The sequence below is a fragment of the Chiloscyllium punctatum genome, chromosome 17, assembly GCF_047496795.1.
Source record: "Chiloscyllium punctatum isolate Juve2018m chromosome 17, sChiPun1.3, whole genome shotgun sequence".
In the NCBI taxonomy this organism is placed as follows: domain Eukaryota; kingdom Metazoa; phylum Chordata; class Chondrichthyes; order Orectolobiformes; family Hemiscylliidae; genus Chiloscyllium; species Chiloscyllium punctatum.
The window spans coordinates 45916548-45935392 of record NC_092755.1 but is presented as its reverse complement, the minus strand read 5'-3'; the positions used below and the strand labels follow the sequence as shown (position 1 = coordinate 45935392).

The window sequence follows — 18845 nt, the reverse complement described above, 5'->3', positions numbered from 1 at the left end:
GGATAAAGTGCTGTTGTTGTGATCTGCCCAGAATTTATACAGTTCTGTCATTTCCAGTTTTGTACTGTAGTGGTCTGTAGATGGGGTCTATTTTGACATGTTTGTTTATGCTGCCAATGGATAAATAGCAGACCTCCAGGAATTCCCAAACTTGTCTTTATTTTGCCTGTCCCGGCTCTGCAAAAAAGAGGAATACCTACACAAATATTTTGCTAATAATGGGTACCCTAACAGCTTCATCCACCGATGCCTAGCAGACAAACAACACCAAGAAGACACTGTGTGCCCCACCCTACTCTATATTAGAAATGTCTCAGAACAGACTACAGTCTTCTGGGAATAAGGACAGCACACAAACCAACAGTCACACTTCACCAGCTACTGTCCAAGACAAAAGACCCCATACCCACAACATGAAGGACGAATGTAACATACAAGATACCATGCAACAAATGCAAGAAACATTACACAGGACAAACGGGCAGGAAATGTGCCACCAGAATACATGAGCATCAGCTTGTAACAAAACAACACAGCCTCATGTCAATACATACTGACAATGAAGGACACCAATTCAACTAGGGCAACATTACAATACTGGGAAGGCCTGCTATTTATCCACTGGTGTCATAAACAAACATATTGAAATACATCCCATCTACAGACTACTACAGTACGAAACCGGAAATTGAACCACCCGCCATGACAGACAAAACCGCATAAATTCTGTACAGATCACAGCAACAGCACTTTATCCAGAGGCTACACAACACTGAACATGTCACCCAGTAAGGGACGAAACGTTTGCAAAAAAAAAATCAACTAGCTCAGTGAACTGACCAACAACTCTAACCACGACCCGAGCTACAGATCTTCACAAAAACCTTACACACCCTGTGGGCTGAGTTATTTACAGATGCCATCAATCAAAGTACACAGGTCATGAGGAAGTGCTAAGAAAGCATTAAAATTTTCTTTGAGCACGGAAGACGGCATGAAAAATATCAGTCGTCATGATAGTAAACATCGTTAAATCTGCAGAACCAATGACATGGTAGCGACCATACTTATTAGCAAGTGATTGACGATGAAGATTCCCTGTGAATTACATTGCATACAAATTTGCCAGAGGAATTACTGAGTCAAGTCAGTGATGTGACGACTGTGGTATTCAGTATTGTTAACAATGTGCTGAAGCATTCCACACACAGTAATAAACCGACTGCATATCAAGGCTATAACTTTAAGGATTTAAGAGTCATTATTTCACCAAGATTTAGAAAGAGCTTGTTCAAGAACAATTTCATCAAAACACAAAGAGAAAATCCATATGAAAGCAGTAGCCAAAACGTTTTTTTGGTATCAAAAGGTAGGTGGAGATACTGAAGAATTGGTGAAAAGTTGTATGTCAGAATAAGAAATGATCCACTCATCCCAGTCCATAAGATATTGGAGCAGAAATTAAGCCATTCAGCCCATCGAGTCTGCCCCGCCATTCAATCTTGGCTGGTAAGTTTCTCAACACCATCTTCCCGCTTTCTTCCCATAACTCTTGATCCCCTTGATACTCAAGAACCTAGCTATCTCAGTCTTAGATATACTCAGTGACCTGGCCTCCACAGCCTTCTGTGGAGAAGAAAGTGAGAACTGCAGACACTGGAGATCAGAGCTGAAAATGTGTTGCTGGAAAAGCGCAGCAGGTCAGGGAGCATCCAAGGAGGGCTTGGATGAAGAGCTCCTCCTGAAGAAGGGCTCATGCCCGAAACGTCGATTCTCCTGCTCCTTGGATGCTGCCTGACCTGCTGCACTTTTCCAGCAACACATTTTCAGCTCCACAGCCTTCTGTGGCAATGAATTCCATAGATTCGCCACTCTCTGGCTGAAGACATTTCTCCTTATCTCCATTCTAAAAGGTCTTCACTTTATTCTAAGGCTGTGCCCTTAGGTCCTAGTCTCTCCTACCAATGGAAACATCTTCCCAACATCTACTCTGTCCAGGCCATTCAGTATTCTGTATGTTTCAATTAGATTCCCCTCTCATCCTCCTAAAATCTAGTGAATACAGGCTCAGTTGAACCAATCTCTCCTTATATAACAGTCCTGCCATCCTCAGTATGAGTCAAATGAACCTCTGCTGCACTCCCTCTCTTTGGAAGGGAGACCAAAATGGCAAGCAATACTTTAGGTGTGGTTTTACTAAGACCCTGTACAATTGCAATAAGACATCTCTACTTCTGAAGTCAAATCCTCTTTTAATGAAGACCAATATACCATTGGTCTTCCTGATTGCTTGTTGTACTTGACTGTTAAATTTCATTGACTGGTGTACTCGGATATCCAGATCCCATTCTGCACTCACATTTCCCAATACATTAGCACTCTGCCTTTCTGTATTTCACATTTACCCATTAGGCTATATCTGCCATGTTAACTCAACTTGTCTAGATCACCCAGAAACCTCCTTGCATCCTCCTCACAACTTGCAATCCCACCTACTTTTGCGTCAACAAATTTGGGAATATTGCATTTGGTTCCCTCATTTGTACATATTGTCAGGCTGAAGCACTGATCCCTTTGATATACTACTAGTCACTTTCTGCCATCTGGAATTAATCCTGTCTGTCAACCAATTCTAAATCATGCTAATAATCATAGAATCCCTACAGTGTGGAACCAGGTCATATGGCCCAACAAGTCCACACTGACCCTCTGAAGAGGAACCCACCTAGACCTATTCCCTATTACTGTACATTTCCCTTAACTAATGCACCTAACCTACATATCCCTGAACACTACAGGCAATTTAACATGGCCAATTCACCTAACCTGCACATCTTTAGATTGCGGGAGAAACCCACGCAGACACAGGGAGAATGTGCAAACTCCACCCGAGGCTGGAATTGAACCTGGGTCTCTGGCGCTATGAGGCAGCCATGCTAACCACTGAGCCACTGTGCCACCCCACATATTATATGGAACATGAACTTGGAACTAATACATTAATATATTAGTTCCAAGTCCATGTGCTTTAATATTGCCCATTGCTGCTTAATAGAACCTTCTTGAAATCCCAAATCATCACACCCACTGGTTATTTATTACCTTCCTATCTATTCTACTCATTACATTCTCATCAAACAACAGATTAGTTAACCACATTTTTCCTGTCATATGCCAGTTGACTTTGTCTCATCCCATTAATGCTTTCCAAGTGTTCTGTTCGCACATCTGGGTCCACCTCTTTTTGCCTTTTATATACATGGTTTGGATGTGAATATAGGAGTTGTGGTTAGTAAGTTGCAGATGTCACTAAAATTGTTTGTGTTATAGCAGCAGCGAAGAATGTTATCTCAGAGTACTGCGGGACCTTGATTTGATGGTCCAAAGGGCCAAGGAGTGGCAGATAAGAGTTTAATTTAAATAAATGTGAGGTTCTGCACTTTGGTAAGGCAAATCAGGACAGGACTTATACATTTAATGATAATGTCTTGGAGAACGTTGCCAAAAAAGAGACTTTGGGGTGCAGGTTCAGTTCCTTGAAAGTGGAGTCACAGGATGATGACAAAGATGTTTGGTATGCTTGCCTTTATTGGTCAGGACATTGAATATGTGAGTTGGGAGGTCATGTTGCAGCTGTACAGGACATTGGTTAGGCCATTTTTGGAATACTGTGTATGATTCTGGTTTCCCTGCTATCGGAAGGATGTTGTGAAACTTGAATGGGTTCAGAAAAGAATTACAAGGACGTTGACAGGGTTGGAGGGTTTGAGCTATAGAGAGAGGCTGAACAGGCTGGGGTTTTCCCTGGCGCATTGCAGGCTGAGGGGTGACCATATATAAGTTTATAAAATCATGAGGGGCACAGATTGGGTGAATAGCCAAGGTCTTTTTCCCAGTGCAGCAGAATCCAAAAATAGAGGGCATCGGTTTAAGACGAGAGGAGGAAGATTTGAAAGGGCACTTAGAGGGTGGTGCATGGGTGGAATGAGCTGCCAGAGGAGGTGTGGAGGCAGGTGCAGTTTCCACGTTTAAGAGGCATCTGGATGGATACATGAATAGAAAGGGTTCAGAGGGGTATGGACCAAATGCTGGTAAATGGGACTAGATAATTTTTGGATATCTGTTTGAAATGGATCAATTGCTATATCAGTCTCACATCCGCACCATTGTACAGGATGAGCCAAAGGGCTGCAAGTTAATAATATTTGACAGCCGCATGAGACAATTAAAGGATGGACTGAAGGGCTGCAATTGCTGACGGAATTCCACAAACTGCACGTCCTTGAATAAAATTCCTTTACCAGCTGAAGATGGCAGCTGTAGCTTGTTTTTCTGTGGAATATCTATACCAGCCAGTAGTTTTGTCTTTTGGTATCTGTTTGTTACATGGTATATGAGAGAGAGAGAGAGTTTCGGTCAGAGTACAGACCTTCACCTTGGACCAGGATTGCAAATGGTGCCAAGAGCAATTCTAAGCTTTCAGACCAGAGATCAAGGGCTCTCCGACAGGCAGAAGGGAGTGAGACTTGTTGCTTTTTCTCCTTTCTTTTCCATTTATTATTCTCATTATCATTATCATTCATTATTATTACTCAATAAACACCATACTTAAGCAATTTGCCGTTGTCTTAACTTCTCTTAACTTATATTTAACCGAATCTGAAAAGAACTGCTTGGATACCCCCTGTGATCCCAGACAACCATATGCCAGCACCAAACATAGGAAATACACCTCATGTGCTACAAGCAGTAACAGATACATATGTTTTGGTTGTGAGTACAATAAAAACAACCATGCAACCCACCTGTTAAATTTTCAGGTATTGTTAGTTTACAGTAAAGAGGTCTACAGCAACAGAAAAATGCTCTTTGGCCCATTTTGTCTGCATTTTCAAGAACAAAGTACTATATAGACCAACAGCGGGCAAGAAAAAAAGAGATAAGGAGGGAGAAGATTAAATAGGAGGGTAAGCTAGCCAGTAATATAAAAGAAAACTGTAAGAGTTTCTTTTATATGGGCAAAAGAGGAGCAAAAGTGAACATTAAGCTGCTGGAAAATGATGCTGGAGAGATAGTAGTGGGGAGCAAGGAAATGGCTGAGACACTGAATAATTACTTCATGTCAGACTTCACGGTGGAAGACACGTGTAATGTGCCAAAAGTTCAAGAGATTGAGGGGACAGAGCTGAGTAAGGTGGCCATCACCAAGCAGTAAGTGCTAGAAAAACTGAATGGTCTGAAGGTGGATAAATCATCTGGACCAGATGGACTTCACCCCAGAGTTCTAACTGAACAGACATTGGAGGCATTAGTGGTGATCTGTCAGGAATCGCTAGAATCAGGAAGCATCCCAGAGGACTGAAAAATTGCTAATGTGACACCCCTGTTTAAAAAAGGAGTAAGGCAAAAGGTGGAAAATTAAAGACCAATTAGCCTAACCTCAGTCCTGGGGAAGATCGTGGAATCCATTGTGAAGGATGAGATTTCTGAATACTCGGAAGTGTATGATAAAATAGGACAAAGTCAGCATGGTTTCATCAAGGGGAGGTCATGCCTGACAAATCTGTTAGAATTCTTTGAGGAAGTAACGAGCAGGTTAGACAAAGGAGAGTCAATGGATGTTATCTATCTGGACTTCAAGAAGGCCTTTAACAAGGTGCCACACTGTAGACTATTGAGTAAGATAAGGGCTCATGGTGTCAGAGGCAAGGTACTAGCATGGATAGAAGCTTGGCTGTCTGACAGAAAGCACAGAGTGGGGATAAAAGGGTCCTTCTCAGGATGGCAGCTGGTGACGTGGTGTTCCGCATGGATTTGGACAGGTTAGGAGAGTGGGCAGAGAAGTGGCAGATGGATTACTGCGTGGGAAAATGTGAGGTCATGCACTTTGGTAGAAGAATAGAGACATGGACTATTTTCTAAATGGGGAGAAAATTCAGAAGTCTGAAGTGCAAAGAAACTTGGGAGTTCAAGTCCAGGATTCTCTCAAGGTAAACTCGCAGGTTGAGTCACAAGTTAGGAAAGCAAATGCAATGGTGCCATTTATTTTGAGAAAACTTGAATGTAAAAGCAGGAATGTACTTCTGAGGCTCTTTCAGATTCTAGTCAGACCACATTTGGAGTATTGTGCAGAGTTACAGGAAGGATGTACTGACCCTGAAGTGTGTTCAGAGGAGGTTCGTGAGAATGGTCCCAGGAATGAAAAACTTAACATATGAGGAACGTTTGAGGATTCTGGGTTTATACTTGATGGAGTTTAGAAGGATGAGGGGGTTCTAATTGAAACATACAGAATACTGAATGGCCTGGACAGAGTGGATGTTGGGAAGATGTTTCTATTGGTAGGACAGACTAGGACCTAAGGGCACAGCCTTTTTGAATGGAGATAAGGAGAAACCTCTTCAGCCAGAGAGTGGTGAATCTATGGAATTCATTGCTACAGAAGGCTGAGGAGGCCAGGTCATTGAGTATATTTAAGACTGAGAGAGATATGTTCTTGAGTATCAAGGGTTATCAAGGGAGAAAGCAGGTCAATGGGATTGATAAATTTGTCAGCTATGTTTGAATGGTGGAGTAGACTCAATGGGCTGAATGGCCTAATTTCTGCTCCTATATCTTACGGTCTAAGTATTCTAATTCTATTTGCCAGCACTTGGCTCATAGACTTGCATGCCTTGGCATTATAAGTGGACATCGAGATACTTCTTAGGTGTCACAAGAGGTTTCAGTCCCTACCACCTTCACAGATAGTGAATTCTAGATTCCCACCACTAAGAGAAAAGGTTTTTCCTCACATCTCCTCTAATCCTTTAACCCTTAATGTAAATCTATGCCTCCTGGTTAATGTTCCCACCATCAAGAGGAATCATTGCTTCCTGTACAGCCTGTCAATGCCCCGTATAATTTCATACATTTCAATCATAGCAATTTGGATACCGAACTGGCTTGAAGGTAGAAGACAGAGGGTGGTGGTGGAGGGATGCTTTTCAGATTGGAGGCCTGTGACCAGTGGAGTGCCACAAGGATTGGTGCTGGGTCTACTACTTTTTATCATTTATATAAATAATTTGAATTAGTACTTAGGAGGTACAGTTAGTAAATTTGCAGATGACTCCAAAATTGGAAGTGCAGTGAACAGCGAAGAAGATTACCTCAGAGTACAATGTGATTTTGATCAGATCCCACCTCCGGCAACTGTCTGAGTGGAGATTGCACATTCCTCCCGTGTCAGCGTGGGTTTCCTCCGGGTGCTCCGGTTTCCTCCCACAGTCCAAAGATGTTCATTGTTTTTTTAGATTACCTACAGTGTGGAAACAGGCCCTTTGGCCCAACAAGTCCACACCGCCCCGCCCATACCCCTACATTTACCCCTAACCTAACACTACAGGCAATTTAGCATGGCCAATTCACCTGACCTGCACATCTTTGGACTGTGGGAGGAAACTGGAGCACCCGGAGGAAACCCACACAGACACGGGGAGAACGTGCAAACTCCACACAGTTAGTCACCTGAGGCGGGAATTGAACCCGGGTCTCTGGTGCTGTGAGGCAGCAGTGCTAACCACTGTGCCACTGTGCCATCAGGTCAGGTGAATTGGCCATGCTAAATTACCCATAGTGCTAGGTGCATTAGTCAGAGGGAAATAGGTCTGAATGGGTTGCTCTTCGGACGGTCGGTGTGGACATGTTGGGCCGAAGGGCCTGATTCCATACTGTAGGGAATCTGATCTATTCAAATCAGATGGGCCAATGGGCTGAGGAGTGGCAGATGGAGTTTAATTCAGATAAATGCAAGGTGTTTGGAAAAACAAATCAAAGCAGGAAGGTCCTTAATGGTAAGGTCCTAGAGAGTGTTGTTGAACAAAGAGACCTTGGAGTGCAGGTTCATAGCTCCTTGAAAGTAGTCACAGGTAGGTATGACAGTTTAGAAGGCATTTGGTATGTTTTCCTTTCTTCGTCAGAGCACTGAGTACAGGAGTTGGGAGGTCATGTTGCAACTGTACAGGACATTGGTTAGGCCACTGTTGGAATATTGCTGGCAATTCTGGTCTCCTTCCTATCGGAAGGATGTTGTGAAACTTGAAAGGGTTCAGAAAAGATTTACAAGGATGTTGGTGAATTTGAGCTATAGGGAGAGGCTGAATAGACTGGGACTGTTTTCCCTGGAGCCTCAGAGACTGAGGGGTGACCTTATAGAGGTTTATAAAATCATGAGGGACATGGATAGAATAACCAAAATCTTTTCCCTGGGGTGGTTGAGCCCAGAACTAGAGGGCATAGGTTTAGGGTGAGAGGCGAAAGATATGAAAGGGACCCAAGGGATAACTTTTTCATGCAGAGCGTGGTGTGTATATGGAATGAGCTGCCAGGGGAAGTGGTAAAGGGTAATACATTTGCAGCATTTAAAAGGCATCATAGGGTTTAGATGGATACAGGCCAATGCAGGCAAATAGGAGTAGATTAGTTTAGGATATCTGGTCAGCATGGATGAGTTGAACCGAAGGATCTGCTTCTGTGCTGTACTTCTCTATGACTCTTAGACTCTATGTCCCCTCTCAGTCTTCTCTGCCCTGCTCAGTTATAGTGCATTCTGGGAATTTATGCATGTATAGTCTTTAAAACTTGAAAGAATATTTTTAAGTTGGGAGGGTATGCAATATATTGCAAATCTGGGTGCATAGTTATATTGTCGGGGAGGCTGGGCTGAGTTTACGCTAACCATGTCTCAGTGAATAATAGGCTGGGGCTGTTTTCCCTGGAGTGTAGGAGGCTGAAGGATGGATCTTATGGAGGTTTATAAAATCCGTGGGCCGTGCATAGGGAAATTAGACAAGATTTTTTACGTGGATTGGCGGGGGGGGGGGGGGGGGGGGTGTTGAGAACTCGAGGGCATAGGTTTAGGGTGAGAAGGGAAAGATATAAAAGGGACCCAAGGGGCAACTTTTTCCACACAGAGGGTGGTACGTGTATGGAATGTGCTGCCAGAGGATGTGGCGGAGGCTGATACAATTACAGCATCTGGATGGGTATATGAATAGGATGGGTTTTGAGGGATATGGGCCGGGTGCTGGCAGGTGGGTCTAGATTGGATTGGGGGATATCTGGGTCAGCATGGACGGGTTGGGCCTGAAGGGTCTGTTTCCCTGCTGTACATCTCTACGGACTCATCTGTCCTTCCCTTGTTGGTTAGCGTTCTGGGTTCAACTTCCACAGCCTGGGGGCGGGGGGGAAAGAGGACGAGGCATTAAACACTCTTGCGGGTCTGTCCGACTACGTTCCAACACAGAACACGACGGTGAGCTGCTGCCTGCGGGCAATTCCTGATGAAGGGCTTTTGCCCGAAACGTCGATTTCGAAGCTCCTCGGATGCTGCCTGACCTGCTGTGCTCTTCCAGCACCACTAATCCAGAATCTGGTTTCCAGCATCTGCAGTCATTGTTTTTACCTGGTCCTTCCAACATGGCCGTCTGCAGAGAGAGAGAGGCGACGGGCGCTAGGGAAATGCAAGCCTTCCTGTGCAGCCCACAGGCTGACTCACAAGGCAGGGGTGGGCGAGTAGGCCCCCCGCATGTTTTATTCACCCCCCCCGCAGACCATTGGAACAGAAAAGGTCAAGGAGCCTGACAACCCCCTTGGTAACTCCTCCGACTGGAAACGCGGGATCAAATATCTGGGGCGGGAGGAGTCAGAGAGAGAGAGAGAGATGTTGACAGCAGGCCATTCGGCCCGTCCCTCACTGATGTTGACTGTTTTCCCTCCCCCACACACACACACATCTCCAGGCGCGCTCAGCCCACCGCCTGCGTCACGGCCGGCCGCCATTTTGTGAGCGAGCTGGGGGTGGAGGTGAGGGGGAGGGGGGGGGGGAGGACGGAGAGAGACAAAATGGCGGCCGGCCGGGCTGGCGGGCCTGGAGGGAGCCAGGGAGGCCCGGGGCCAACCTGAGAACATCCAACCGCAGCCAGCACCGACCCTCCCTCAACAAGGTAGGCGTTACTCATTAACTCCTCACCAACAGATTCCCAGCCCCTCTCCCTACCAGCTGGCTCTCCTCCCCGCCCCGCCCCGATATCTTCTTGTTGTTTATTTGTGTACCCCCCCCCCCCTTCCTGCAGTTATTATTATTCCAGTAGACACACGCAGGGAACAAAAATGTCACAAATTTTATCTTATTTTCCCAGTCTATCTGTTCAGGGATGCTGGCACCCACTCCCCCTGGGGTCAGTTGGGACTTGAACTCGGGCCTCCTGGTCCACAGGGAAGGACACTACCACACGAGGCCTTGTCACTGATTTCAGATGTTGCATTGTCTTCCCTGAGACCTACTCAAATATTTAAATTTTACCTCGCCCTCTTCCTCCTCCCTAATCTCCACTAATTCATTTACCCCTTCCTGGTTCCTTCAATCCATCTCTTATAATTACTCTTCTCATTCCCAACCACCCCCATTCCAAAATCCCTTCAATTCCCATTGTTCCTCATGTTCCTTAAGTTTTGCAATTCTCATTGCTTGCTCTGATTCATATGTAGAGCCTAGGTTAGAGTGGTGCTGGAAAAGCACAGCAGGTCAGGCAGCATCCAAGGAGCAGGAAAATCGACGTTTCGGGCAAAAGCCCTTCATCAGGATGTAGCCTTGTTATTCGCATAATCTTTCTGAACCCTTCCCATGTTGCCTGTAACAGGCACTAGATTCAACTTCCATATGTATGCCGATGGGAATCCTCCACCATCTGTTGAATTGTCAGATAGACTCATCAATATGCATAAACAAAACATCTGGATGACAACTGGACCATGTACAATAATCATAGTATCACAACATTATACAGTCATACATTAGTCAAGACATGGAAGAGTTGTTGGAGAGCTGAAAAACTATTACGCAAGCCTTAGTTTAAAAAAAGTGATATATTTCTTTCCAGTATTCATCTAGTGATTGAAACTAATCCAAGAAACACATTGACTATGACTTATATTTGTTCGTATCTCCCTCTCTCTTCTGTGATGTAATTCCCTCCACAAACAGGAACTGATTCAGTTTCTCCAACTTTGAAGTTACACAGTGAATCAGCTTTCTATAAACTATGGTCAGGTGATTTGTTCCATAGCTCTGTGATTCTGTCAGCATCTCAATCTTTCAACTATTTTCAGTGTCACCTCGATGTTCCAGGTATCTGCTCACTTAATCTGTCCCTACCATCCAGGTATCTGCTCACTTAATCTGTCCCTACCATCCAACTTGTGCATTGATCAGCTCCCCATGGTCAAGTTTTTGTGAAGGAGATTGGTAGTGAAAGGTAGGCAGGTTCCTGACTCCACAAATGTGTCTCCAATGAGGAAGACCATCCTGTTGATTTGAGAAATTGGAGCAGGATGGAGTCCCAATTCAGCCCTCATATCTCAGATGCTAACTCCATGTCCCCAAGCCTCCCAGGCTCATTTGACATAACTCCATGCCCCACATCATGTATTATGCATACTCACTCTTCCAGTATCCACAAGTAATGAATCAATGAGTCATTGGCAAGTCTGACATTTAAAAAAAAATGCCTAGGAAACCATCACTCTAAGCTTTGAAAACCTACTACTGAAATAAAGCCTTATAACTTCGATAAAAAAGTCAGTCCCATCACAGACATTATTAGTAACAGTGGTGTCAAGCTACTTCACACTTGTTCATTGTGTCAGTAAACACAAATACACACAAGCATTGAATAAAGCACACCAAGAAATAATAACTTTTTACGAGGTAAATTAATCCACTTAGACAAAGCTATTACAGTTCTCTGCAGTTATCTAAACATTGCCTGTTGAGCTTAATGGCTCAGTCATTCATGCCAAGCATTCATAATGTAGCAATCTAGCAACTATATCCCTGAAGTAGTTACTAAAGAATGTTTTTGCAGATGTCCTCATTTTGAATGATTCACTAAGATTCAAGATTGACTCATCAAATTAGTTCAACCAGCAATGTTTACATAACTATAGAGTTGAGCAGTGGGTTTGTTTAAATCATCTATTTAGAACCTGATCTTTCTTTGAAGATCTTTTTGAATAAGTATGCGTTTGGTGACACAAAAATAAAAGTGGACAGTAGCATTTTGACGTTGATACAATGAATAATTAAGTAGGAGAGACATTGTGATTCAAAAGAAATGTTGAATGGCTGTATTGTTTTTGGAGGGCATGAATGGGGAACCAAGGTTTTCCCATGATCCAAGACTTTTCTGTGGTGCCATAAACCAAGTCTTCTGCACAGGATTGGTGCAGTGTTTGAAATGCCCATCACTACAATGGATGGTGGGAGGTGGGAGTGCAATATGAAAGATGTTTACCTCAATCATAGAACCTCGACAGTGTGGAAGCAGCCTTTTGACCCAACACATCCACACCGATCCTGTGAAGAGTAACACCTCCCCCCCCCCCCCCCCCCCAAGAACACCTTCCTCTATCCTATTACTTTACATTTCCCCTGACTAATGCATCTAACCTACACTTCCCTGAACACTATGGGCAATTTAGCAGGGCCAGTTCACCCAAGCTGCACATCTTTGAACTGTGGGAGGAAACCAGAGGAAACCCACGCAGACACGGGGAGAATGTGCAAACTCCACACAGTCGCCCGAGGCTGGAATCAAACCTGGATCCCTGCTGCTGTGAGGCTGCAGTGCAAACCACTAAGCCACTGTGCCACCTGTACTCATATCCTGCATTGGTTGGAAGCAGGAATCCAGTAATCAGGTTCCACTATCATTTTTAAAGGCCTTGAAATTCCAGCCCCAAGTCCCATTTGTCTATTGTTAGATCATTATGCTAAAAATGGCCTGAAATTGTTAGATCATCATTGACTCAGTTCTAATTTAATTGGGTTACTCATTAATTCTGACAGTATCTGTGAAGAGAGAAATTGAATCAACATTTTAGGTCAATGTGCTTATATCAGAGAGAATTCTATACACAGAGAGTGATGAAAACATGGACTCATGATTGCTTGAAGCACTTGGAACAATTAGCATTGATACATTTAAGGGGAGATTTGAATTATTATTGTCATGTGTACCTCAGTCCAGTGAAGAGTTTTGTTTTGTGTGCAATACAGGCGGATAATAACATACAAAGGTTCATAGGGTGATTGAACAGAGTAAGAAATACAAACTTATGGCTGCAAAGAAGATGCACAGAAAGCAAGATCAGCATTTTGCATGAGTCAAAGGTATTGAGGGAAAAGGCAGCCGGAATTGGGAGACCAGGGTTGGTGTGCAGTATAAACACTGAGACAGATTAAGTGGGCTGAATTGTGCTCTATATCCAACTGCATTTTCTTATATGGCTGGTGTTTTTTTTTCCGTAGCTTTGATCGTGACTAGTGAACAATGGTATCTCAACTCTCCACCATCAAAGACCCAGGTGTATGGATCCTGGATGGTAGAAGCTTCAGCCTTTGGGAGATTCTCTGACCCATACTCATGCATCAATCATGGTTGTGTATCTTAAGTAACATGTATAAGTGAGAAAAGACCAGTTCTGGAATACGTTATCTCAAGGATGTTCTTCTGAACTTGATGATTTTTCAACAAAGACAAAACATTTAAAACTACTACTCGATGGACACCGTAGTGGGCATTTATACTTGCTGAAATATTTAATGTCTCTTTCTCATTGAGTGCCACTGAAAATTGTGCTTGCAGAGACTTGATACGAGAACAGTGACTGTCAAAGTAAATACAAGGTGCTGGGAGTACTTGGAAGATCTGTCAGCATCTGAGAAAGAGAAGGGAATTCATGGTTCGAGTGGATACGCTTTGTCAGATGTTGTAGTTGGGTAGGTCCAGTTCCAATCTGTTTAATGTCAATCTGAAAGGCATTGAGGAACTCTCAAGCCTTTTGATCCTAAATTTCAGAAGTGTGACTCAGTGGCAGTACACTTGTCTCTGAGTCAAAAGGTTGTTAGTTCAGTACCATTTCAAGGGCATTGTATGAGTATGTAAACCAACACAGTACAGTTATTGAGAAAGGTGCTCAATTAATGCAAATTATTTCATTAAATACAAATATAATGAGGAACCTGTTTTATTAACGTATTGTTGAAGCTTGTGCCCTGAAATACCTGAACTCACGCTCCAGAGTTTCCTCCATAAAAACTTCTGGCTCTCAACTCCTTCCTTCTGCTTAAAATCCACTTCTTAGCCAGCCTATTAGTCACCCCACTTAGTAGCTTTTGGCTTTTTTCCTTTGATTATGTCTCTGCAAAGTGCTTTGGATATATTTCTATTTTAAAGGGGCTACATAAATGCAGGATGTTGCTATTACAAGATCTTTGAGCAGAAGAGTGCACATTGACTGACTCAATGCAGTCACACTCTTGACACCTGGAACTCAAAATTATAAGATGCACATTTTCATTATCACATATATAAGCTTGAAAATTGCTACTGGAAAGTTAATGCTTGGTGCATGTTGACTGTTTTGGCTGGTGCTTGGTTTGGGTGAAATAGTGGAAGAATTTCTCTGTGTAGTATTAGGCAAGAGCTTTTGAAAGCTGATTAGAGGCAGATGTTCGCAGGTAAAGGGACAGCTGGAAAATGGGAAGCCTTCAGAAATGAGATAACAAGAATCCAGAGAAAGTATATTCCTGTCAGGGTGAAAGGGAAGGCTGGTAGGTATAGGGAATGCTGGATGAGTAAAGAAAGTAAGGGTTTGGGTTAAGAAAAAGAAGGAAGCATATGTCGGGTATAGACAGGATAGATCGAGTGAATCCTTAGAAGAGTATAAAGAAAGTAGGAGTATACTTAAGAGGGAAATCAGGAGGGCAAAACGGGGACATGAGATAGCTTTGGCAAATAGAATTAAGGAGAATCCAAAGGGTTTTTACAAATATATTAAGGACAAAAGGGTAACTAGGGAGAGAATAGGGCCCCTCAAAGATCAGCAAGGCAGCCTTTGTGTGGAGCCACAGAAAATGGGGAAGGTACTAAATGAATATTTTGCATCAGTATTTACTGTTGAAAAGGATATGGAAGATATGGACTGTAGGGAAATAGATGGTGACATCTTGCAAAATGTCCAGATTACAGAGGAGGAAGTGCTGGATGTCTTGAAATGGTTAAAAGTGGATAAATCCCCAGGACCTGATTAGATGTACCCGAGAACTCTGTGGGAAGCTAGAGAAGTGATTGCTGGGCCTCTTGCTGAGATATTTGTATCATCGATAGTCACAGGTGAGGTGCCGGAAGACTGGAGGTTGGCAAATGTGGTGCCACTGTTTAAGAAGGGCAGTAAAGACAAGCCAGAGAACTACAGACCAGTGAGCCTGACGTTGGTGGTGGGCAAGTTGTTGGAGGGAATCCTGAGGGACGGGATGTACATGTATTTGGAAAGGCAAGGACTGATTAGGGATAGTCAACATGGCTTTGTGCGTGGGAAATTGTGTCTCACAAACTTGATTGAGTTTTTTGAAGAAGTAACAAAGAGGATTGATGAGGGCAGAGCAGTAGATGTGTTCCCCATGGGAGACTGATTAGCAAGGTTAGATCTTCACAGAATACAGGGAGAACTAGCCATTTGGATACAGAACTGGCTGAAAGGTAGAAGACAGAGGATGGTGGTGGAGGGTTGTTTTTCAGACTGGAGGCCTGTGACCAGTGAAGTACCACAAGGATCGGTGGTGGGTCCTCTACTTTTTGTAATTTACATAAATGATTTGGTGCGAGCATAAGAGGTACAGTTAGTAAGTTTGCAGATGACACCAAAATTGGAGGTGGAGTGGACAGCGAAGAGGGTTACCTCAGATTACAACAGGATCTGGACCAGATGGGCCAATGGGCTGAGAAGTGGCAGATGGAGTTTAATTTAGATAAATGTGAGGTGCTGCATTTTGGGAAAGCAAATCTTAGCAGGACTTATACACTTAATGGTAAGGTCATAGGGAGTGTTGTTGAACAAAGAGACCTTGGAGTGCAGTTTCATAGCTCCTTGAAAGAGGAGTCGCAGGTAGATAGGATAGTGAAGAAGGCATTTGGTATGCTTTCCTTTATTGGTCAGAGTATTGAATACAGGAGTTGGGAGGTCATGTTGCGGCTCTACAGGACATTGGTTAAGCCACTGTTGGAATATTGCGTGCAATTCTGCTCTCCTTCCTATCAGAAAGATGTTGTGAAACTTAAAAGGGTTCAGAAAAGATTTACAAGGATGTTTCCAGGGTTGGAGGATCTGAGCTACAGGGAGAGGCTGAGCAAGCTGGGGCTGTTTTCCCTGGAGTGTCCGAGGCTGAGGGGTGACCTTATAGAGGTTTATAAAATTATGAGGAGCATGGAAATGATAAATAGACAAAGTCTTTTCTCTGGGGTCGGGGAGTCCAGAACTAGAGGGCATAGGTTTAGGGTGAGAGGGGAAAGATATAAAAGGGACCTAAGGGGCAACTTTTTCACGCAGAGGGTGGTACGTGTATGGAATAAGCTGCCAGAGGATGTGGTGGAGGCTGGTACAATTACAACATTTAAGAGACATTTGGATGGGTAAATGAATAGGAAGGGTTTGTAGGGATATGGGCCACGTGCTGGCAGATGGGACTAGATTGGGTTGGGATATCTGGTTGGCATGGACAGGTTGGGCCGAAGGGTCTGTTTCTGTACTGTACATCTCTATGACTCAATGACTCTAGTGAATGTAGTGATGTTTCTCCAAAATTGCAAAGAGAAACAATCATAGTTGAATACTAAATTTTGGAAATTACTGTAAATTTTTAGTACCAGTCTTTCTTTGTCCAACTTAGTGCATACTTTGTTATTGTATTGATAGCTGTAGACGTCTCTTCCCCACGTGTATTAGACTTTTCTTCCCTGTGGCAATCTCTTACAGTCTCAACATGCCTCAACATAGTTCAGACTTAAAATCTAGTTTACTTCTCCTGGGGAGCCAATTTTCATTTAACCTCCACCTGAACTCTCCTGCTATAATTCAACAAAGGTGCTCTGCTCACAATGTTGAGATGCTTTTTAAGATGCAATGATTCTTTTTGTAGAGATAATGGTTTTGAAAGACTTCCACCAACAACATTTCTAAAGTTAGTCTGAAAGAGATATTTTCCTATGCTCAGCCTAATATCTGAGGGCTGCACCTTGAAGATTATTTTGGTGTTAAAAACGTGTAACAGGAGTCCTATACATAGGGAGTGATGGCTACTCTTTGGTGTTGGATCTTCCATTCTCATTATTTCATGGTCAAATAAGGGGGACTTAAGTTTTCAACAAATTTGTTTCCCTCGATTATACAGTACAGTGGGTAGATGGGGCATATACCTTTCATGCTCTTGCAGGTGTTTTGAAAAGCTTATTCCATGTATTCCAATCCTGTTTCTTCCAAACATATATCTAGTCCAAACATATATCTAGCTGAATATGCTGCCCACTCCACTTTCAGACAGTGTAATTCATATCCTCAAAAGATTAGGAACAGGCGAACCCTTCAGAGCTGCTATTCCACTTAGTTCAATCATGGCCGATCTGCACCTGAGCTCCATATATTCACCTTCATTCAACATTTCTTTATATTCTTTCTTAAAGGAGTCTATCCATTGCTGTCACTAAAGCTTCCATTATCCCAGTATCTATCCACAGCCTCTCAGGGCAGAAGATTCTCAAACATCCTCATCTGTATCTGCTCACAATGACATAGCATCGGGCTAACTTGTTAAAATAAAGCAGGGGTTGACTCCAGTTCTCCAGTAGTGGTCATTTAGATAATGTGGCAGAAGTGAGCTTTGTCAGATCGAAGACTCCCAAAGCCAAATTTCTTCTCAATTAAAATGACGCCAGTGTACAATTGGGTTTAGCGCTGTGGTAGAAAGGGAGTTTTGGTGCTTTGGAGACCTGGGGGTAGGCAAGGAGCCTCAGCACTATTTATCCTAATCTTAAAATCACATGGATAATCAGTTTAAAGTTTGAGAGGTCAGTTACAAGTAATGTATATTTCTGGTGAAATTTTGTTCATAGAACTGTAGAATTTCAGTACAGAAGGAGGCCATTTGACCCATCGTGTCTTACAAGCTTCGGAAAGAGCTACTCAGCTAGTTCCATTTTCCATTCCCATCTCCATAGCCCTCTTAATTCATCACTTTCAAATATACATCCAGCTCACTTTTCAAACCCATGGGATCCACCTCCCACCAGTCTCCCACGCAGCACATTCCAAAAACCAAACAACTGAAAATTCTCATCTCAATCTGATCTCTCTTGCTGACAGTCTTGAAATTGTGACCTCTAGTTACTGACACACCAACTATTAGAAACAGAATGTCCTTCTTTATCCTGTCAAAATTGTTCATAATTTTGAACACCTCAATGAGGTCACCTCTTAATCTCTGCTCCAAGAAGAATTCGCTCAATTTCTCTAATCTTTCTTAGTATCTAAAATCTCTCATTACTGGTATTGATCTAGCAAATATCCTTTATCCAAGGCTTCCTTTAAATAAAGTGTCCAGAATAGAACACCTTACTCAAATGTCGTCTGACTAATGATTTGTACAGGTGTAGCATCACTTCCTCGCTTTTATAATCTATGTTTCTATATATAAACCCAAGGATCCTATAAGCTTTAATGGTTGTTTCAACTTGCCTGTCTACGTTCAGAGAATCGTGTAGATTTACTCTGAGATTCCTCTGCTCCTGTACTCTTCCATAAGTTGTACCATTGAGCCTGTATTGTCATCTGTGTTTATTCAGTTAAAATGCATTACCTCCCATTTCTCTACATTAAATTTCATCTGCCCATTTGACCAATATGTCAGTGTCTCTCTAAAATTGCTCAGTGTTATTCTCATAATTCCCTATTTTCCCTAACTGAATGAC

The 18845-nt window shown here is 43.1% G+C and overlaps 1 protein-coding gene across 2 annotated transcripts in view; it reads left to right on the top strand.

Moving 5' to 3' along the window:
- The first annotated feature begins 9869 nt into the window (after positions 1 to 9869).
- Positions 9870 to 18845, top strand: part of klhl22 (kelch-like family member 22) — a 61961-nt gene continuing 52985 nt past the window's right edge. For both annotated transcript variants that reach the window (XM_072587045.1, XM_072587044.1), the window contains exons 1-2: positions 9870 to 9986; positions 13352 to 13822. The gene's annotated coding sequence lies outside the window, so the exon portion shown is untranslated. The remainder of the gene's footprint in view (positions 9987 to 13351; positions 13823 to 18845) is intronic.